Consider the following 24,056-nt stretch of genomic DNA (forward strand, 5'->3'; position numbering starts at 1 on the left):
TGTGTCCAAAACCAGAGACGAGTGCAAGTATGACACGTTTGCCTTACTGAATCATTTGGGAAAGAATGGTCATGAAGTGTCCCCCCTTAAATTGCAATACTGTCAGAAAGAAGTGAAATACTTGGGTCACCAGATTGTGAAGGGATCGAGAAAGATATCAAGGGAAAGGGCTACGACCATATTGCAGATGAATCCCCCGACTACACAGAGAGATGTCAGGATGTTTTTAGGGATGGTAGGCTATTGTTGCCAATGGATTCCCAATTTTTCAGTCATCTCGAGATCATTGCAGAAGCTGACTCATAAGGAAGTCACTGATCCCATAGTGTTAAACCAGGCTGGAATGAAAGTGTTAACTGAATTGAGGGAGAGTCTATGTAAGGCTCCGGCTTTGGTTATGCCTGACTACACGAAACCTTTCACATTGTTTTGTCATGAGCGTGATGCATGTTCTTTGTCTGTCCTGTTGCAGGTCCATGGAGGTGTAAAGCGCCCAGTAGCATATTTTTCAGCTACTTTGGACCCAGTTGGAGCAGCCTTATCAGGTTGTTTGCGTACGGTTGCAGCAGTTGGACAAAGCCTTACACGATGTGAGGGCATTGTGATAGGATATCCTTACCTATCTTGATCCTCATTCTATTGAGATTCTACTTACAAGGAGGAAAACCCAATATTTGACTGGTGCGAGACTGACCAGACATGAAACGAGTATTCTAGGGTCACCAAATGTGTCATTGAAAAGATGTACAGTGCTGAACCCGGCAACCTTACTTCCAAATAAAAATGTTGAAATTTAAAAGATGGAAGACAATGAGCATGATTGTCATGAAGTAACTGACTTGTGCACAAAACTGAGACCTGACATTAGAGATACCCAATTAGACGAGAATGACCAAGTTATCTTTGTTGATGGTTCTTGTCTAAGAGACAATGCAGAGACACTGGGAGCAGGATATGCCCTGTGCACAATTACTGGTATTCCAGAAGCTTCCTGGCTTCGAGGACTGTATTCTGCCCAAGTAGCGGAACTGGTAGCCCTTGCTAGAGCGTGCCATGTTTCTGCTCAGCTGAAAGTTACAATCTATACATATAGCCAGTATGGATTTGGAATAGTCCATGTTTCATGACCTCTTCTGGTTCACCAGTGAGAAATGGTGAGGGAATTAAAGATCTGTTACATGCTATTCAAATGCCTGGAAAGATTTCCGTGGTAAAATGCAATGTACATCTAAAGTCACAGGACTTCGTGTCATTGGGAAATGGATATGCGGATCAAGTCGCAAGGTTTTGCACATTGAACTGGATATCGTTCAAAGGTAAGTGGGAACTGTTACCTGAAGAAGATGAAACATGTCCAAGTTTTGCATTGAAAGTAATTGACACCTTGGAGGAATTGAAAATGTTGCAGAATAATGCTGACAGAGAGGAAAAATGTTCATGGAGTACAATGAAGTGTGTACAAAGACAAGATGAATTGTGGGTTTCAGCAGAGGGTCAATTGGTTTTGCCTAATAGTCTGTTGTCTCAAATGGCTAGGTACTATCATGGTCAAGCACATGTTGGGAGGGATGCCATGATTTGGTTCTTCAAACATGATTGGTTCAACCCAAGGTTTAGACAGGTTGCTGAAGCAGTTTGCCATCTTTGTGTCATTTGCCAGCAAATGAACGTGGGGAAAGGGACAGTGGTTAATTTGAGTCACATTGGAAGAGCAGGAGGTCCATTCAGCAGAATGCAGATGGATTTTATTGAGATGCCTGTGTGTGGAGGTTTGAGATATGTGTTGGTGATTGGGTGCATTTTTAGTCACTGGATTGAAGCATACCCTACACGAAGAAATGACAGTCTCACAGTAGCGAAACTACTGCTTAGTGAACTGATACCACGCTTTAGGTTTCTGAACTTAGAATCAGATAGGAGAAGTCACTTCAACAATGAGGTAATTAAACTACTCTGTGCAGCATTGAACATTGAGCAGAAGTTGCTTTGTAGTTACCGCCCTGAAGCAACAGGACTAGTGGAACAAATGAATGGTACCTCAAAGTAAAGAGTTGCAAAGATGTGTGCGTCCACAAATTTGAAATGGCCTGATGCGTTGCCTTTATTTCTGATGACAATAAGAAACACACCCGACAGGAAGACAGGATTTTCACCACATGAGATCCTTATGGGCAGAGCCAGGAGGTTGCCGGAGGTGCCTGCAAATGCACTTGTCAACATTACAGATGATGTGTTGTTGGACTACTGCAAAGGTCTGGCTGATGTGGTTTGCGCATTCTCTCAGCAGGTGGCACCGATCCTTGACCCAGGGCACACTCTGAGGGCCGGTGATTGGGTTGTGGTCCGGAAACACGTGAGGAAAACATGTTTGAAGCCTCGTTAGAAATGACCGTTTCAGGTAGTTCTGACATCTACCACAGCTGTGAAGTGCACTGGAGTTCCGAACTGGATCCATGTCAGTCACACAAAGAAAGAGGCACGTACACTGGATCATAAAGAAGGGCTGTTAAGAGTACCAGCAACAGCACAGCAAGTCTCAGGGCCGGAAAGAGAACAAAGAGGAACTGAGACCAGATCTGAGCTCATTGAGGATGGTTCAGTCACTCCTGTGAGAGACGAAGGAGAAGAACTCCAGGAGGGGCGGAGAGAGGTGGAGGAAGACAAAGAGAGGGAGAGGGGGAGAGAGAGAGGAGGGGGAAGAGAAAGAGGAAAAAGGAAAAAAAAAAAAGAGAAAGGAATGAAAAAAAGAAGCAAGGATGACAACGCAGCTGGCCCCAGAATAAAATAAATAAATAAAAAATACAAAGAAAAAAGGACAGGAAGAAAGTAAGGGAAAAGAACGGACTCCTGCCCACGTCAAACACTCGTGGGACCCCTAAACGGACAGGGGACAGCAGAGAGATTAAGGATACACTGCACGGGCCATACAATAGCGGCGCGACGCACTACGTTGAGGCCGACTGCCAGAGGGTCAGCCACGGCCCCAAGCAGCCATGAGCACGGACATAAGAGGTGAGACCCATTTCTCTCTACGTGGTCAGCGGGGGCGGTGAGGTCTCCCTCTCTCGGCGGTCACGGCGCTGGTACCTGGATGGCACAGAGGGAACGGGGATGACCCCACACATCTACAATTAACGCCCACCTGGCCTTCCCACCATACTGATATCCCAACTTCTCTGGACAGGTGGGGGAGTGCCTGGGTCCGTACCTATGCCCGGACACCCAGAATCCTGATCCTTGAAATATTGCCGCAAATGTCAGTTGCGTTACAGCCAGACACTTTTTGGATCCCAGCCTGAACGTGGGAGCCCGCAATGCCCAGGGGCAAGGCGACGGGCAAAGCAACAGGTAAACCAGCCCAACAACTACTATTCTCTGAAGCCCTCCACCAGCAGAAACATCCCTCAGCAGAGGACTCTCCGCCCCTCCCTTGCGCCAACATGGCAGACGACACGCATGGTGTGACAATGGACCGCATATTGCAGGAGATATCGGCGGTGAGCAGTAAACTGGAAGGTATGGACAACGCCATGGTGGCGCTGACGGCAGAGACAAGATCCATGCGCCTGGATATAACCGGCTTCCAATCGCAGATATCCGGGCTCGATCAACGCGTGGCAACGTTGGAAACTCAAGTAGCCTCCTTGACCGATAGGGACCTTGAATTCTCGCATCTTTGCAGTAAGCTGACGGACTTGGAGGACAGGATCCGCAGGAACAATGTTCGCATCCTTGGGTTTCCGGAGGGTGTTGAAGGCGCAGACATATTCTCCTACTCGCGGGACATACTACCCAAGCTAACAGACATAACATTTGATCCCCCCCCCCGGAGTTCCAAAGGGTGCACAGGCTGGGTCCTAAGAGACAAGATGGAAATGACCGCCCCCGCCCAATTATAGTCTGCATGCTACGACATCTGCAGGCCCGCCAACTATTACAGATGGCTCGAACGCAAGGGCCGCTCCCATTGGGCAACCTGGAGATCCGGATATCAGCAGACTTTTCCAAGGAGACTGCAGATCGGAGGAGAGCCTTCCTGTCTTTCCGCACCCAGATCCGTCGCTTAGATGTGAAGTTTGGTCTATTTGAGCCGGCCAGGATGTGGATCACCAAAAATGGGGAATCACAGAACTTCTACAATCCGGAGGACCTGAGAGCATTTTTAGAAAGACTGCAAGACCAAACCCAATCCATGGAAACGACTGCCCAGACCCCCCAGTCCACACGGGGACCACCCCCGGGAACCAGCCACCCTGCACCCGCATCTGAACCTGAAGTGCGTTCTACCACAGACCCCCAAACCAGGGGAAGAGATCTTGAGAGGCTCGCAAAAAGCTACGACGACAGGGGTCAAGTACTTCAAGCGGTGGTGATGCACAAGCAGCTATCGGACAGAGACAAATCCCGCTCCCCTTTGAAACCCACAATGGACCCCACTTGAGGACAAGACAACATTATGCCCCCCCAGAACTCTCCCTACTACAGACCACGGGTGGACGCGACCGCACCAAAGGGACCTCGCCGCGGAGAAGACGAAAGGGAGAGATGAGTACAGTTTTTTGTGAACTCATTGAAATATTATTACTGCAGGCCATTGCCTCTGTTTGTTCTTGATAGAGTTTGAATAATCTTGCTTATTATCACGCGTATTAGTATATCCTCCTTTGCTCTTCCTTTTCTTAGAAATCTAGTAACGCGTTCTCTCTCAGTAACATGACACCCGTTTGTCAGCTAAAACAGATATCGAGCATCTCTCTAGAACTGTTGTATTGTTCTCATTCATTAATAATTTGTTTGAATTTTGATCGCCCTCAATGATGATGGTTGACAAATGTCTACTGCAATTGACAATGCATCATTGCATCTGAATAATCTACATGGCAGGGAAATGCTTCCTTCCTCCTAACAGCAACCCATTTTCACCCCTGTGCCTCCCTCCCCCCCTTGTTCCCCCCTCGGCTTCGATAAAAACCGATAAAATTGACACACGCCACCTTTCTTGAGATGCAGCCACACACATCCTATACACAGCCCTCCCCCTGTGTCCCGCGCCTCCCCCTCCTCTCCCCTTCCCCTTATTGTTACACGGATTCGCGCGGGGATGGGAGAACTAGATTGGGGAAGGGCCGAGGCGCAGCGCGTGCGCCGCCTCCCTTGGTCTGGGGCCCGCTGGTCGGGTAATGGAGCTCGATAGGCCTGGGTTCTAGACCCGCAGGTTACAGTCCTAGAACGTTGGGACTTTTGTCCTGTTTTTATCTTTCTTTCTTTAATTTTCTTTAATCCTCCTTTCCTTCTTCAGTTTGGTTCACCTGTTCTATCCCTTAGCAGCCGCCCACTCTCCTTTTCTCCTCCTCCCTTTTCCCTCCCCCTTACCTGCCCTCCGCCCCCTCCCCCCCTTATTATTCAATCTCCCCATCTCCAAAGTTCCTGTCAAGCCCCCACCCCTCCTCCCCCTGACCCCCCCAGTATCTCCTCTCTGTCCTGCTCCAAGTGCCCCCATACAAGGATAGGTCTCAATAAGGCGCAGGGATGTCCGATCCGAACAGAGTACCAACAGCACCTCTGCGGATTATATCCTGGAACGTAAATGGCCTCACCCACTTCATAAAGCGGAAAAAAGTCCTATCCTATCTTAATTCCAAACAGGCGGACATTGCCCTTTTACAAGAGACACATCTAGATGGTCCGTAATCTGATAAACTGCGACGCGAATGGGTGGGCACCGTCCTATTTAGCTGTAATCCGCCCTCCCCCAGCACAGAGACTACCCCAAGAAAATGCGGTGTGGTGCTATTGCTGCGTAAAACCCTCCCCCATACCGTTCTTAAATCATGGACTGACCCCGAGGGCCATTATGTATTCGCTAAATTAAAGATGGGCGACTCCTCACTGTGTGTGGGCTCGGTCTATGCGCCAACGGCCCAAAAGCCTCTTTTTCTTACAAATCAACCGACTCTTGACCGAGATAGGGGCATCTCGCTATGTAATAGGAGGGGACTGGAACATAGTCAGAGACACAGTACTTGACAGAACGGGCCCCTTGGACATCAGTAACAAGGCAGACAGAGCCCTACAGACTGACATATTATCGGACAATGGCCTAGTAGGCCACTGGAGACTGACCCATCCTATAGAACGAGAATTCACCTTTTTCTCGCCGGTGCACAGCACCCAATCCCGACTTGACTACTTCCTCCTGTCCCACAACCTTGTGGCCCGTACCCATGATGATCGCATACTGGAGGGCGGCCCATTCTCCGATTAGCATAGCTATCCACTTGAATCTTGTATCCCCGGGCCATAAGCCTTGGAGATTTGCGGTCCACCGTTACCACTCTCCCCATGGTAAGTCACAGCTACAGGACCATGCAGCCACCTGCGCTCAAAACAACCTGGGTTCTGTGAACTCTAGCTGAATTATGTGGGCCGCGGCCAGGGCCTCGGTGCAGGGACAACTTATGCAGGACGCGGCACTGGTGAACAGAGACAGAAAAGAGAAACAGGCGGCATTGGAACTTGATATCCGTCGGTTCACTAGACAATACACCACACACCCCTCACTCCCAGGGCGTCGAAACTTAGAGCGTGCCCAATGGCCCTCAACAAGTTATATACTTCCCAGGCAGAGTATGCTCTACAGAGACTACAAGGAAGACATTACGAACAAGGAGAGAAGGCAGGGCGCTTGCTGGCAGCACAGCTCCGACAGAGGACAGCTGCCCTTGCCATCCCAGCTATCCGCGCCTCTTCCGAAGAAATATTAACACACGTGCAAGCTATCCCTAACGAATTTGCATCCTTCTACAGACACCTTTACACATCAGAGACTATATCCAGCCCAGCACAGTGTACAGCTTTCCTGGCGGGCCTTGACCTACCCTCCCTGTCAGAGGAGGGACGTAACTTCCTAGAAGGGGAAATAAGTAGGCAGGAAATAGAAAGATTTATCTCCGACCTCCCCTATCACAAATCGCCAGGGGAGGATGGATTCCCAGCGGAATTCTATAAATGGACAGGGAGGGAGGCAATTGACATATTACACGCGGCTTTGAAAGAAGCCTGCTCAACACAATCCCTGGGGGCTATATCCAATAACGCCATGATAGCCATCATACCAAAATCCGGGAGAGACCCCCTGCTGTGTGGCAGCTATCGACCTATCTCTCTCTTAAACAGTGACATCAAAATCCTAGCAAGTATCCTGGCCAACAGACTGCGCAAAGTCATACCGTCTCTGATACACCACACACAAGTGGGGTTTGTACCAGGTCGCACCTCAAGGAATCACTTGCGCACCTTATGCCATACCTTATGGGCCACCCGGGACTTACAGGAGGAGGCGCTGGCCCTGTCCTTGGATGCAGAAAAGGCATTCGACCGCATAGATTGGTCATACCTGTTCACAACGTTAGAGAGGTTCGGCCTGGGAGACAGCTTTATCTCAATGGTGCGGCTACTTTATGACCAGCCCGCGGCAAGAGTCAACTGTGGAGGCTTCCTTTCAGACCCCTTCCCTATCCGTAGAGGTACACGGCAGGGCTGCCCCCTCTCACCACTTCTGTTCCTGCTAGCAATGGAGCCCCTTGCTGCAGCTATCCGCTCCTCCCCTTCCATCACGAGTCTCACATTGCCGGTAGGTATTCCTAAAATTTATCTATAGGCAGACGATGTCTTACTAACTCTCACGGATCTGGAAAGATCCATACCAGCCCTGCTGGAGATCATCATTGGATTTGCAATCCTTTCTGGCTACAGTATCAATTGGGATAAGAGTGAGGCGCTTCCCCTCTCGCGGATGACTACAAGAGCAGCACTCCTAGGCTTCCCGTTTCGTTGGACACCGAAACGTCTCAAATACCTGGGGGTGCTAGTCAATCCGGGGCTAGTGCATATGGTGGCAGATAACATCGACCCCCTCATTGCACGGGCGAAGCTTGATTTCGCGAAATGGAGTCAATTGGGCCTATCTATGTGGGGCCGAGTACAAGCGGTAAGGATGGTCACAGTGCCCCGTTTCACTTATGTGCTAGGACTCCTCCCCCTACAGGTGCCTCTCCATACGCTACGAAACATAGATGCACTCATCAGATCATTTGTATGGGGCTCAATGCGACCACGCTTATCGTCCGCCAAACTCCTAGCCCGCCGCTCCTACGGGGGGGGCATGGGGCTTCCGTCGGTAGAGCATTACTCAATTGCACTACATTTATCCCAGCTGTCTCACACCTTGTCCACAGTGCCGGACCCGCCCCAGTGGATTGCTGTGGAGAAACTATTGCTATCCGCAAAGGAGGGACTCGGAGGGCCTTATCGCGACGACCTCCCATCCGTCAGTTCGGTGAATCCCATCTTGAAGGCGACACGAGTGGCTTGGCGAAGGGCCCACCGCCTACTTGGGATCCACCCTCTTCTCCACGCCCAAGCACCCCTGTGGCGTAAAAGCGGACTCCGGACAGGCAGTGAACTGCTTGACTGGCCGCAGTGGAGGAGGGCTGGCATCCATACGATTTCCCAGATTCTGGAAAACGACACTCTCAAATCCTTCCTCAGGCTGCTGGAAGAATTCAATCTCCAACCGAACCAAGAGTGGAGATATCTGCAACTTAAACACTGCATCTGCCAGGGGACCGAGGCCATTCGATGGGGATCCCGGTCTTCACCCGTAGTGGCCTACTTACAACAGTGAGGGCAACATAGGGGAGTCATGGCTGGTCTCTATGACCTAATCATCCGACAGCTCTACTCCCAACCCCTCTCGGATAAGCTGCGTTTAAAATGGCAAACCCGACTACAACAGACACTAGACCCGGAGGACTGGGAAGACACTCTAGAGGCGCTGGACAGAGGCACCCGAGAGGCACGTTTAAAGTTTTGTTCAGCAAAACTACAAAGGACAGGACTTCTTCCGCACGCGAAATGCTGGTGATGTCCAGAGACATACTGCGACCTAAAACACATCCTAGCCGACTGTCCAACGGTTCGACCGCTATGGGACACGGTGAGCTCCACCCTGGCTGAATCCATGATACTCCCGGCACTACTCCCCCTCTCTCTCATACTCCTACATGATACATGACCTCTCTCCCAGATTTAACCAGACCACACAAGAGGTTACTACACACAGCGCTAGCCACTGCAAAAATTTGCATTCTACGTCACTGGAGATCGGCTATCTCACCAACCCCGGAGGAGTGGATCATAGCTATGACCCGTATCGCCACGCATGAAAGAATCATCTATAACCTACAAGACCAAGTCCAATTGTTCAACCAAGTATGGGCCCCCTTCCTTACTTGGGGACGCTAGTATACCGCCTGAAACCATCGTCCCTCCCCCTCCCTACCCCACCCCTTTTCTTCCCCACCCTTTTTTCCCTTGATGGATCACCCTCCCTCCCCTCCCCTTATTAGTTCTTCTTTTCTCTTTCTCTCTTTTCCTCTCTCCCTCTTTTTTTTCTTTTCTTTATTCTCTCTTGTCTTTCTTTCCATCTCTTCTCTCCCTTTTCCCCAGTTCCGTCAGGGGCATGACCTAGATCTCTTCTATTCTCACTAGCAAGTTTCGGTCGTAGACCCATGCATCCGAGACAGCATAAGAACACTAAGTAACAAGCATGGACTGGGCCGAGTGAAGCTAAAGAACTCAGGCTCCGATATCCAGACTGATCCACTATCTCGACAACCCACCGCCTAGGCGTACACTACCACACTGATATCCTGCCCTCCAACACAAAGATACCCGACCTCAACTCAATATCACACTATCTACAAATATTGCGACTTGCTCACAATCCAGACACCGACACAGAGAGGAGTGAATTCTCCACTCCCAGGGGGCTGGACGACGAAACACTATCCTTGCCCCCATCCCCCCTTCTACACTAAATTAAATTATCTACCCCTCCTGTTCTCCCCTGCTCTCCTGTACAAAGATGTCCCATAGCACGATGCTCTACTTAATCCCCATCCCTGACCTCTATCTCCCTTTTCCTCCTATCCTTCGTTCCCCTTCTTGTTCTTTCTGACCTTTATTTTTATTATTGTTATTATCACGATTATTGGGATACGTTTTCGAAGAACAATTGACAATGTTCCAACGTTTCACCCGTTGCTCATATTTCTTGATTTATTTTGTACCATTGTTTGTAAATGTTGGGACCTCGATCCCATTTGGATTTTGTATCACTTTTGCAGTATCTTCAATAAAATATTATTTAAAAAAAAAGACCTCCAGGAGGATGATGGAGAGCCTATCGCAATGGAGGCAGCAGAAGAGCCAAGTCAGAGGAGGGCTTTCCCGAAGCAGACAATTTTAAGAGACAAACAGAGCAATTGCCAGACCCCAAGGGAGAAGGAGTTGATGTAGATTAAAGTCATTGTGGTCTGACTCCTCCTGAACCAGTTGCAGGTCCGTCGAGAGAAAACACCATAGAACAAGGAGAAGTTTTGGGTTTGACTCTGAAAATAACACTGATAAAGGGTCCAATGAAAGGAGATAAGTGGCCAGAGTCACAAGGAAAGGGAAAAGAAGTTGTTGTTGACACCACAATTGAAGAAGAAGTGGATACAACAAGGAGAGAAGATCTAAGTGAAGGAGAATTGAATGGTGATCGAAAATTGAAAGGATAGAGGATAGCAAGTTGGAGATACGAAGGTCCTGAATAGGTGTATGCAACTACAAGTGAATGGCAGCAAGAATTTCTCTCTTTTTGTTTCGATAGAGACATTCTGGGTCAATATTTTGGCACTTGAAGGAAGCGGATGAACTCAACTGTTGAAAAATAAAAAGATCTGAGAGAAGATTTTGAGAAAGAGACTGATGAAAGTAACCGGAAAAGACTTTGATAACATGATTTGACTTTTTGAAACCTGATTTTGACAAGCTGCTTACCGATTTTGACAAGGGATCCTGGAAGTAAAACTGAGAGCTGTAAATAACTGCTGAAAGAAGATTTTTGATTTTGCTGCAGTTTTCCTAACTTTTCTTCTGCTTCTGCTTTCTGATTCTTTACAGATCATGAGTAACATGAGTATTGGTTTGGCAATTGTATGTGGGATATTGTTTGTGGTATTGATCATGGGTATGTCTGTTCGTGATATGGGTGGAGCCAACCATACTTCTGATTTTGAGTTGACTACTGTACTAACAGCAATAGAGAAGTTTAGGTTAGATGAGAAGTATTTGCACAAGGATACTAATGCGCAAGGAGAACTTTCCTCTAATGTCTTCTATCACTTGCTGAGTGAGTATGTTGAGACAATGGATGTGAGGAATTGTTATGTGTGTATGCAGATTCCTTTATCAGTTGAAGAATGAGTTATTTACCATAGTCTGCCCCTAACATATGAAATAAGTTGTAGTCTGCTACTAACAAGATTATATAACCAGAAGTACATTCAGTATTTCTACTCGTGTTTTCATTTGTCCCTGTAGCCAGATATTTGAGTGGGGTAGCTAAGGATAATGACATAGTATTAGTTAGAGGTTTCCTTGAACCTACATTGACATTTGGCACAGTTTATGCACACCGCAATAATCTGACAAGCTTGCTTACATCTTTAGAGAAGAGCTTCTTAGATCACACAGATGACAGGAGAAAGGCGTTGAAGGAGAAGTTAGAAAAAGGCTTAGAGAAAAGGACTTACAGGAATGATTATGCTTATAGTGCAATTAAAACGCAAGGGAAATTAGCTCTAGATGTGCAACACTTAAGGAAACTTTGTATATATAGGCCTAAATCACATAGGGATACTTTGGGCCATATTTATACTTTTTGACGCAAAACTGCGCTAACACAGTTTTGCGCCAAAAAAATTAGCGCCGGCTAACGCCATTCTGAAGCGCCATGCGGGCGCCGTATTTATTGAATGGCGTTAGCCGGCGTTAGTCGACCGGCGCTGCCTGTTGTGCGTGAAAAAAAACCACGTACACCAGGCAGCGCCGGCGTAGGGAAAAATGGCGTTTGGGCGTCCAAAAATGGGGCAAGTCAGGCTGAGGCAAAAAAATCGTCTTAACCCGATTTGCGCCATTTATTTTTGGCGCCCAGACGCCATTAACATGACTCCTGTCTTAGCAAAGACAGGAGTCATGCCCCCTTGCCCAATGGCCATGCCCAGGGGACTTCTGTCCCCTGGGCATGGTCATTGGGCATAGTGGCATGTAGGGGGGCACAAATCAGGCCCCCCATGCCACAAATTAAAAAAAAAAAAAACTTACCACTACTTACCTTTTCTTCCCTGGGATGGGTCCCTCCAGCCTTGGGTGTCCTCCTGGGGTGGGCAAGGGTGGCAGGGGGTGTCCCTGGGGGCTTGGGAGGGCACCTCTGGGCTCATTCTGAGCCCACAGGTCCCTTAACGCCTGCCCTCACCCAGGCGCTAAAATCCGGCGCAAATGCGGGTTTTTTAGTCCCGCCCACTCCCGGGCGTCATTTTTGCCCGGGAGTATAAATACGACGCATATGCATCGGAGTCATTTTTTAAGACGGGAACGCCTACCTTGCATCTCATTAACGCAAGGAAGGTGTTCACGCAAAAAAATTACGCAAACTCCATGAACTTTGGCGCTAGACGCGTCTAACGCCAAAGTATAAATATGGAGTTAGTTTTGCGTCGAATTTGCGTCGAAAAAAACGACGCAAATTCGGCGCAAACAGAGTATAAATATGCCCCTTTGTTTGTGGGAGCGAGTGAATGTAGACGTGTTTTTGTTTCAGAGTAAATGGACATTTATGTTGAATGGACAGAACCCAGCAATTCCTAGGATATATATTGCATCAGTGGTCCTAATGCTTATTACCGTCTTCCAAGAGGATGGTATGGGAGATGTTACTTGGGAATAGTTTTCCGGAAAATGTTTCAAATGAATGATTTAAAGAAGTTTCTGAAAGTGACTGAATTACATCATATGAGACAGGGGAGGGAGTTCCCTTCTGGTATAGTGGGAGATATATTTGGAGCAATGATTCCTTCAGTGATAGTTGTTCTGAATTCGATAAAGATTCAAAGGTTGTCTACTATTGTGGATAACATGCTGACAAATATTTCAGGAGCCATACTCCTGATAGATACTGAGTTAGCTGCTGAAAGAGCTATGACATTTCAAAATCGCCTTGCTTTAGACATTCTTTTAGCGAAGGATGAAGGAGTTTGCACAATGGTTAATTCTAGGCATTGTTGCTTGTTCATTCCTAATAATAGTAAAGTAATTAGAGACGTAGTTACTAATCTTAATAATGAAAGTGCTGATTTGAAAGAAATAAAAGAACCAAGGCCCATATTTATACTTTTTGATGCAAACCAGCGCCGGCGCTGGTTTGCATGAAAACATTTACCGCCGGCTAACACCATTCCTATGCACCAGGCGGGTGCCTTATTTAAGGGTTGACGTTAGCCGGTGCTGCGGGCTGGTCAGAGTAAAAAAAATTACTCTAACCAGGCAGCGCCGGCGTAGGGCAAAATGGGGGTTATGCGTCAAAAAATGGTGCAAGTCAGGTTAGAGTAAAAAATCATGGCTCTAACCGGACTTGCGCCATTTTGTGATGCACAACTCCCATTGAAATGACTCCTGTCTTAGCAAAGACAGGAGTCAGGCCCCCCTGCCCAATGGCCATGCCCAGGGGACTTCTGTCCCCTGGGCATGGCCATTGGGCACAGTGGCATGTAGTGGGGGGGCAAGTTAGGCCCAAGTTAGGCCCCCCATGTCACTTAAATGTTTTAAAAAAAAAATACTTACCTCAACTTACCTGTACTGACCTGGGATGGGTCTCCCCATCCATGGGTGTCCTCCAGGGGTGGTAGGGGTGACAGGGAGTGTCCCTGGGGGTAGGGAAGGGCACCTGTGGACTTCTTCCATGGTCAGAGACCATGGACATGAGCCCACAGGTCCCTTTACGCCTGCCCTCACCCAGGCCTTAAAAAACAGCGCACATCAGGCTGGGCGCCGTTTTTTAAGGGCCGCCCCCTCCTGTGCGTCAAAATGACACAGGAGTATAAATAAGGCGCACATGCCTTAAAGTCATTTTTTGGACGGGAACGCCTAACTTGCATGTCATTAACGCAAGGCGGTTTCCCGCATCCAGACAATGACGCACACAGAGGAATTTTGACGTTCGCGGGGTCGGGTGTCATAGTATAAATATGGTTCAAGGTTTGCACCGAATGTGCGTCAACATTTTTGATGCACATTCGGCGCAAACAGAGTATAAATATGCCCCCAGGTGTTTGGGAAAAGGTTGGCAAAGGTTTTGTTTCAGTGGGAAATAGGATCAGCAACCTTGGGAAAGGGATTTTGTGGAAAATTATTCAGGGGATATTAATATTGTGGTTTGCCGACTTGGAATATGCGGAAAATGTAAATTGTGTACAGGGATTAAATTGAAAAGGTCAAAGAATGATCAGACGAGGGAAGAAAAGAAAAGGGAAACATTGTATAGGAACAATTAGAGAAAGGAGCAAAAGTATGAAGGGATTGAAATGACAGAATTTTAGCTGATGTAAAAAATTTGTGAGTAATAGTTTGGTGTGATGACACATTTAGTCATCAGAAGAGGGATTGCTAGCGCAGGAGTTAAATAGAATTTTTTGGATGAGAGTTCATGTACTATGAGTAACAGATTTGTGTAGAAAATGTAATAACATAGAAAATTAATGCATGCATTTAAAAATGTGATCACGATGAGTGGCCGACAATGTTCACGAAGTGTACCTATTAATGGTTTATGAATATGAAATGTTTATTATATGTTAGATTAATGTAATTATGTGTCATATTAAGAGTTATGCATCATGTATTAGCTTTATTAATTGTAGGCCTTAACTTAGCGGAGGTCTTGGCCTTGTTGCCCGGCCTCATATCAAGCTGTATTTTTTAACGTTTAATGAAATGGCTGTCTTAGAAAATTAAACTGTGATTTTCCATTGTACTATTTAATTGTGCTCGTAGCTAAAAGTCTTTCTCATGAGAACCGATTGCTAGAAGATGCTGGTCTTGCTAAATGTAACAATATGAGTGTAATGTGTGTGAGGCTGACTTTCTCAGGAGGGGAACAATGGAGACACTGACTGGAGTATAAACTGCAACAATATTGTTACCTGATATTCCGGATGATGAGGACATTACAGGAGAAGCCAATCAGCAACATGTGAACGGAGTAGTGGTAGAATTCATAGATTTGAAGTTTTAGTTTTATTGGACAAAGTGTGACCATGCGATCCCGCGCTAACAGAGATGGTAGCAGAGACGGATGGTTTGTCTCTTGAAGAGCCCATCATAGACGTTCGGTATAGAGTAACAGGTACTAACAGAGACAATAGCAGACACTGATGGTTTGTCTCCTTGAGAGTCCGTCATAGGTGTTCCCAGAGATGGTAGTAGCTTGGTGATTGGTCTTTTGAGAGTTCATTTTTGCTGAGATTTGGATTTTATTTTTCAATTATGTTAATTGGAGAGAAAATGTTCCCCTAAGTCCAAAAATGACCTTCCCAGAATATTGGAGCCTGCCAATGGTTGTTTGAGAATGTTCTTGGCGCTCTAGTGATAGTTTGAATGCAGTAGGGTTTTGCGCTTCCTCAGCTTATGCAAATTGCAGGTGAATTGTGAGGGTTGTGAGGGTTTAGGGAGTTTGCGTACTCTAAATGAGGTTGTAGAAGGAGTGTGCGTAATCCGCAGTGTGAGAGTAGGGAAGTCGTTGAACTTCACATGTGTTTGACACTTTGTGCTCAAAAACTGTCCACGTGGCTGTTGATGTATGGACCCTGTGTGGTCTAAGACTCCGGAGTATATTGAAAAGTGTATGAGACACTTGATTTTATGTTGTAATCTGTCTGGTTTAGTAGGTCATCCCTTGACCAATACGGATTTGGGAAGCAGTTTTAGGATATCTAACTTAGCCGGACTGCACCGAGGAAAGACAGCCCATCTGCCTATTTTCTTGCTGGCCGAAAGGTCGTTACTTTCGTGAACGCCTTGACAAGAGACTTGCTTCATTTTATTGCTTAAAGGCTTTGCGTTTTCTGAACTTTGATGCTGAATCCTGATGCCTTGCTGACTGAACTGATATCCTGCTGACAAAGACTATCTTTGCTTGCCGATCCAAATTGAGGAGAGGTATATGAATTTCAAAATGTGACTTGCAATATATGTTTGTTTTTCTTTCTAGGTACCAACCACACTGTTTTGATAGAGCCATAGCTAGATGTTTTCCAAATTTGTGTTTGCTAAATTGTTTTGCATGAAGCCCAACATGCTGATGCTAATCTGGTGCTAGTTAGGTATTCTTACTCTAATAATAGGGAATAACGTCTGATGCCTTTCTTTGCTGAATCTAAATGTATGTGATATCATCTGCCCAATTGCTATTATTATTAATTTGTACTGTAACCTTAGAATGTGTAGTAGTTCAAGCTTTGATGAGATTGTGTTTCTTTCGCAGGTTTGGACAGCCAGTGTTGTTTCTGTATGTGTATCATTTGATTTTGAGATTATCATTCGTGACATTAGCACAGTTAATATAGGGAAATAAATATTCTAACTGTTACCAAAGGTGTGGTTATTCATGACTGAAAGGTCATGGTGTGTGACAATTACCAACTCTATTGATGACTAATGTTGTTGATTGTCATTGATTGTTGATGATATTGATTGATTATTGATTATTGATCTGTATGTACTGGAGTTATGGTGGGAACATCTTAACTGCGAAGAAAAAGGTTCATCTACCTATTTGCGTCCCCTTGTAAGTTTACTTATTAAGTTCTGATCCGCTAACAGAGAGTCAGGTGACTGACCTCCTGTTCTGAGCTGGAGGGACACAACAATCTGCATCCAGTCCATACTCCATCGCGGTTGGATTGAACTTGTGACTTTCCTCTGGTCTATCACAACCAAAGGACTACAAGTGATGGTTGATGCTTTCAGCTGCTCTACTTACCTAAATATTTGAAATTGCATATCTCCGGTTCTACTGATTGGGTTCCCCGGGGTCGACATCTGCTCGGGAGGGGGAGCATTGTCCCCCCTTCCCCTCAAAGAAAGTGGCTCCCTCCATTTTTTTTGTTTGTTTTGTTTGTTTGTCTTTGCTCCAATTGTGGGGTAGCCTTACAGCATTGCTGCAAAAAAGCTGATTATATCTTATTTCGGCCCCTGCGGGTGTCTCTCTGCGTCCCACCCATAGGGCCTATGGGTGCAGGGTATCCATACCCTGCCTTCCTATTTCATTTTTTTAAAACTTCAGTGGAAGAAAGATATTGTTACTCAAACAAAACTCCATCATTTCTACAAGCATTTCTGTGTGTACCAGTAAATATATTGGCATTGCCCGCATTAAATACTTACATGCAGATACTTAAATTGTGCTCAATACTTGTATATAAGGTACTTGTATCAAAAGGCATCTACAGACCATTCCAGACTATCAATTTTCCCTTTATGTAGGAAGGAAGACTGGACTCAACGCTCCTGAAAAAATGGTCAGTTGCATCTGACCCCTTTCCCTTTCCTTTACTCTTCTTTTTTCTGTCTTCTGCTTCTTTTCTGTCTTTTCTCCCCGTTTCCCCCCATCGGCACTTTCCTTTCAATTTTAAGTTGTATGTTAGTGTATTTGACGTTTGCTTTATAGGATTGGTGCTGCAAAAACCCACCTAGGTAGACAAAGGCTTACATTTCATGAATTAGGCAGTTTGCCCTCTGAACTTTGCAATTTTTATTACTTGAGAAGACGCAGACTGTATCTCTAAGATTGATTCCTTTGAGAAAAAGAGAAGTTGATATAATATTTATTTATGTGATGTTTGATATAACATGCAATTGCATTATTTTCTCTTTCTCTTTTCATCCTTATTTGTCTTTACGTAATAATTGTGTATGCATAAGGGATTACATTTTTCTTTTCATGTTCATTTATACTTTCAAGATGGCGCATGTATATTCACAGCATTCTTTTTATTTGTGACACTGTTTAAGCAAGACTCTATGGCAAAAGCCAAAACGTGTCTGTTCCTTTGCTGATACACCGATTAAAAATACATATCGAGAGAATTAGAAGGGAGGGCTGTTCATTACAGAAATACTTTAACCTGAAATTATCATTCAAGAAAAGTCTTGTTTATATCAGGTGCTTGAATGCTGTAGGATACATTATTAACTTTTGGGGGGAACTAAGCTTTGGGGTACTTCTTAAGATGCCCTACTGGATATGAAAAAAAGATTTCAACATCATCACAGCCTATCCCTAAGCAAACTCAACAATACTGTCACCCTGATCAACAGGGTGTTCCTACCAAAGATGTTTGTAGGCAGTCACGCTGCCTTCTCTACATCTATCGTTTAGATGGGGAAAACTGCAGTATCTGCTGTGAAAGGTTTGATATTTGTTTCACCTTGATGGATATTTCTGATTGTGAAATAACACATGAGTATCATAGGCATGAGATGTGACAATGTTATTTCATCATTTCACAACTAGTTCAATCACACAAGCTCAATACTCCTTCTCGTACATTTACAGAGACAGAGAGAAGAAGAAGCATAAGATATCTATTTGGGAGGCAAAATGTGCAAGGAATGAGCAAGACAGGATTTAAATTGTGCAAGCCTGCAAATCAAAAATAGCAAATCTTTGTAAGCCCTGATCAACCAGGTAGAGCATGGCTCCACCTTTGCTGCTGGAAATAATGTCTTGCAACAAACTTGTCTTGCTCACATTAAATAATTATATCATAGCAATGAGTTAGCCCTGTTATGTATAAAGAACAATATTGACACTCCAGCTCTTGCTTTGCCCTAAGCAGCTGTCGCAGCGCAAATAGGGAAAATAAGAGGTAATGGGGCGCCAGGTCCTAATGGGGTACCAGCTTCAAACTGCATGCATGACCAGGACTTACGAAGCAAAACACTCTGCCAACCAATTAACTACTGCCTCTGTGAAAATACCATACCAGAGTCTTGGCGAGGGTCAATGCTCCACCATTCTACAAAAAAGGTCCCTATTCGGCCCCAGGCAGCAATCGCATGATCGCATTATTAGACTCAGATGCAAAGATCTTTGGCGGCACCTTACCGCAGGAAATGGAAAACTGGTTGGAGGAATCAGGCCAGCTCTCACGCAATCAAACAGTCTTCCAGCCAAACTTGAGCACCACAGACAATCTTGTTGCCCTCTGTATGCTAATATTGATAATGTGTCCCGTTTTAGCTAATTTAATTAGTCTGGGACTCGTTTTAGGCCAATGGATCTTTTGACCCTGATTGAAGACACCTTAGGACGAGACAGCTAATCAGCATATAAATCACTAGGTCAATAATTGTCTCAATACTCAATATGTGAAGGTAAACCAATCTGGATAAATGCATCAATAAAGTTTGATCACACCATGACCTTTCAACCATGAATGATCACACACAGATTAGTAAGATTTATGTTATTTATTCCCTATTGATTACACTCTACTACTAAGTTTATTAGTCCCAAAACGAGAAAACACATCAGTAACGTCACAATATGGCAACTAGAATAAGATTTAATCAAAGCAAAGATCATGAACAATAGAACAAAACACGACGTCAACATGGATTAACTTTAACAGAGCATCATTAGCACGTTATTCAACAAAGCATTGATTCAGTCATTTGTCTATTTGCGTCCGTTTAATGAACTCCTTAACTAACCTCGAATTAGCATTAGCATGTTGGGCTTCATGTAAAACAATTTATCAACACAAATTTAGAAAACATCTATCTATGGTCTCTATCAAAATGTAGCAGTTGGTACCTAGAAAGGAAAGGCAAACAGACAATTACAATTTCAGTATCACATAGTTAGCCTCCCTAAAGGGTCAGCATACAGAGTCAGTCTTCGTCCTCAGGACATCAGTTGATTTGCCATCGGCCAGGGAACACAGCAAGGTCCAGCAAGGCAGGCAATACGGGGCACTTCCCTCATAAGGAGGAAAAGTATGAATCAGATAGAACAAAGCTAAGGATGGTTCGAAGAATCAAACCGCAAAGACTTTAAGACAGAGTGACAAAGTGTCTAGGCAATAGCAAAGGCACTTAATGGCTGATTTCTCCTCGTGTCATACGATTATATCAAACTTTTTGTACAGTCCCCTAATTTCCAATTGGGCAAAATTTGGTGCACCATTATCTCCATCCAATGAGCAGGTAATCGCCTCATTAGAAATCTCACTTTAGAACAGTTCTCACGTAGTTTATTGGCTCCTGTAATTGACGTCTCCAACGGGTAGAATGTCAAGGACAAATTTTAGTCTCTCAGGCTCAGTCAGTGGTTCCATTGTCTTTACCAGTTCAGGTGACCTTGTACCTGTTGCAAGTTTACACTGTTGCATTCAGCAAGAATGTCTCCTTGAGCAAGTCGAGTCTCATGAGAAAGAATTTACTACGATTAGACACATCTTCTAGCTCCTGGAAAAGTACGGCTACATGTCCTTCAGCAAGTCAGCACATTGCACGTTAGAAAAACACATTTAATATGAGACCGGCAGCTAGGCCCCGACTCTTGCTAACTAAGGCCTAGAAATTTATTCAGCAAAAACCTTAACATGCAATTCTTCATGCTAACATAAAATCATACATTAGTACATTAATAATTCAATATTAGTCAATTTCATTAATCATCGTATACATTGATGGCCACTCCCCGTGGGCACATTTCAAACACGCGTTTAGTAAACCACAGCAATACTATTTCTATGCGACATCATTAGGCATTAGTTTGCAAACATTTCATGTTAATTTTGATTATAATAACTACACTCCAACAATATCGTAACACACTCAGAAAAAACAACTGCTTTACACTTGCTTTATTGATTTTTCAAAGGCTTTGGCTTCATAGACAGGATCTTGCTGTGACATAAATTGGCATCATGGAACATCCGAGCAAATCTTTTGTGGGCACTACAGCTTCTGTCCTCTGAAACTTGGGCAAAGATTAATTAGGGCCTAACTACAACAATACCAACAAGTTGTGGTCTAAAGCAAGACTGTGTCCTTGCCCCAACACTATTTAATCTTTTCATTTCAGATCTGAGTACAGCTCTGGATGAGGCACACCCACATCCCACCAAATTAGGATAACAACCGCTGATATCACATCAATATGCAGATGATATAGTCCTTATTAATTTATTGTCCATTGGCCTGCAAAATTTGCTTAAAACACTAGCTCTTTACTGCACAACAAACCAGATGACAATTAACTTAGACAAAACTAAAACTCAGGCTGACAAAGCTAAAATAGTCATCTTTGGGAAGGGTCGCAAAAAGTATGTAAAATGATTCCTCGGAAGCAGCACAGTAAAAAGGAGTCCAAACTATAAATACCTAGGGGTTCGGTGCCATTTTCCCAAGCTTCATCTAAACTAATAAAAGCCTTGTCTTGCCTCACTTATTGCTGTCTTTCAAAATCTACACAGCAAACTTTGTACACCAGCTTGGAAACCAACTCTGACAGCTATCAAAGCAAAACTAATCCAAATGTTAATTTACAGATAAGTAGCATTTCCGGGAAAATTAAGTCTATTTCTCAACAATGCCTATAGTAAAGAGACTACTGTCTGCAGAGATCCAACCTGAATTTGGGCTTTACGAGCAAGGTCTAGTACAGCAAAGCACTGTAGGAGGCTGGCCTAGCTTGTAGTGGGTACCAAGGGGTACTTACACTCTGTACCAGGTCCAGTTATCCCTTATTAGTGTAGAAGAGGTGTCTAGCAGCTTAGGCTGATAGAAAAGGTAGCTTAGCAGAGCAGCTTAGGCTGAACTAGGAGACATGCAAAGCTCCTACTATACCACTGGTGTCATATGCACAATATCATAAGAAAACACAATACACAGATATACTAAAAATAAAGGTACTTTATTTTTATGACAATATGCCAAAAGTATCTCAGTGAGTACCCTCAGTATGAGGATAGCAAATATACACAAGATATATGTACTCAATACCAAAAATATGCAGTAATAGCAAAAGGAAGTAATGCAAGCAATGTACAGTCACAATAGATTGCAATGAGAGCACATAGGTATAGGGGCAACACAAACCATATACTCCAAAAGTGGAATGCGAACCACGAATGGACCCCAAACCTATGTGAGCTTGTAGAGGGTCGCTGGGACTGTAAGAAAACAGTGAGCGTTAGAAAAATAGCCCACCCCAAGACCCTGAAAAGTAGGTATAAAGTGCACCTATGTTCCCCAGAGAGCACAGAAGTCATGATGGGGGAATTCTGCAAGGAAGAACAACACCAGCAATGCAACCAAAGTGGATTTCCAGACGAGAGTACCTGTGGAACAAGGGGACCAAGTCCAAGAGTCGCGACAAAGTCGAGATTGGGCAGATGCCCAGGAAATGCCAGATGAGGGTGCAAAGAAGCTGCCATCGGATGGTAGAAGCTGTGGATTCTGCAAGAACGAAGAGGACTAGGAACTTCCCCTTTGGAGGATGGATGTCCCACGTCGTGAAGAAACTTGCAGAGGTGTTCCCACGCAGAAAGACCACAAACAAGCCTTGCTAGCTGCAAGGGTCGCGGTTAGGGTTTTTGGATGCTACTATGGCCCAGGAGGGACCAGGATGTCGCCAATTGCGTGAGGAGATAGAGGGGGCGCCCAGCAAGATAGGGAGCCCTCACAGAAGCAGGCCGCAGAAGTGCCAGAACAGGCACTACAAAGAGGAGTGAACCAGAGCTCACCCGAAGTCACAAAAGGAGATCCCATGACGCTGGAGGACAACTCAGGAGGTTGTGCACTGCAGGTTAGAGTGTCGGGGACCCAGGCTTGGCTGTGCACAAAGGAAATCCTGGAAGAGTGCACAGGAGCCGGAGCAGCTGCAAATCACGCGGTACCCAGCAATGCAGTCTAGCGTGGTGAGGCAAGGACTTACTGCCACCAAACTTGGACTGAAGAGTCACTGGACTGTGGGAGTCACTTGGACAGAGTTGCTGAGTTCCAGGGACCACGCTCGTCGTGCTGAGAGGGGACCCAGAGGACCGGTGATGCAGTCTTTTGTTGCCTGCGGTTTGCAGGAGGAAGATTCCATCGACCCACGGGAGATTTCTTCGGAGCTTCTAGTGCAGAGAGGAGGCAGATTACCCCCACAGCATGCACCACCAGGAAAACAGTCGAGATCAGCGATACAAGGTTGCAGTAGTCGTCTTTGCTACTTTGTTGCGGTTTTGCAGGAGTCCTGAGCAGTCAGCGGTCGATTCCTTGGCAGAAGGTGAAGAGAGAGATGCAGAGGAACTCTGATGAGCTCTTGCATTCGTTATCTAAAGAATTTCCCAAAGCAGAGACCCTAAATAGCCAGAAAAGGAGGTTTGGCTACCTAGGAAGGAGGATAGGCTAGCAACACAGGTAAGAGCCTATCAGAAGGAGTTTCTGACGTCACCTGCTGGCACTGGCCACTCAGAGCAGTCCAGTGTGCCAGCAGCACCTCTGTTTCCAAGATGGCAGAGGTCTGGAGCACACTGGAGGAGCTCTGGGCACCTCCCCTGGGAGGTGCAGGTCAGGGGAGTGGTCACTCCCCTTTCCTTTGTCCAGTTTCGCACCAGAGCAGGGCTGGGGGATCCCTGAACCGGTGTAGACTGGCTTATGCAGAGATGGGCACCATCTGTGCCCATCAAAGCATTTCCAGAGGCTGGGGGAGGCTACTCCTCCCCAGCCCTGACACCTTTTTCCCTCTGCCTTCCTGGGCCAAGCCTGGCTGGACCCCAGGAGGGCAGAAACCTGTCTGAGGGGTTGGCAGCAGCAGCAGCTGCAGTGAAACCCCGGGAAAGGTAGTCTGGCAGTACCCTGGTCTGTGCTAGAGACCCGGGGGATCATGGAATTGTCTCCCCAATGCCAGGATGGGATTGGGGTGACAATTCCATGATCTTAGACATGTTACATGGCCATGTTCGGAGTTACCATTGTGACGCTATACATAGGTAGTGACCTATGTATAGTGCACACGTGTAATGGTGTCCCCGCACTCACAAAGTCCGGGGAATTTGCCCTGAACAATGTGGGGGCATCTTGGCTAGTGCCAGGGTGCCCACACACTAAGTAAC

Source organism: Pleurodeles waltl, chromosome 2_2 (genome assembly GCF_031143425.1).
Source record: "Pleurodeles waltl isolate 20211129_DDA chromosome 2_2, aPleWal1.hap1.20221129, whole genome shotgun sequence".
Lineage (NCBI taxonomy): Eukaryota > Metazoa > Chordata > Amphibia > Caudata > Salamandridae > Pleurodeles > Pleurodeles waltl.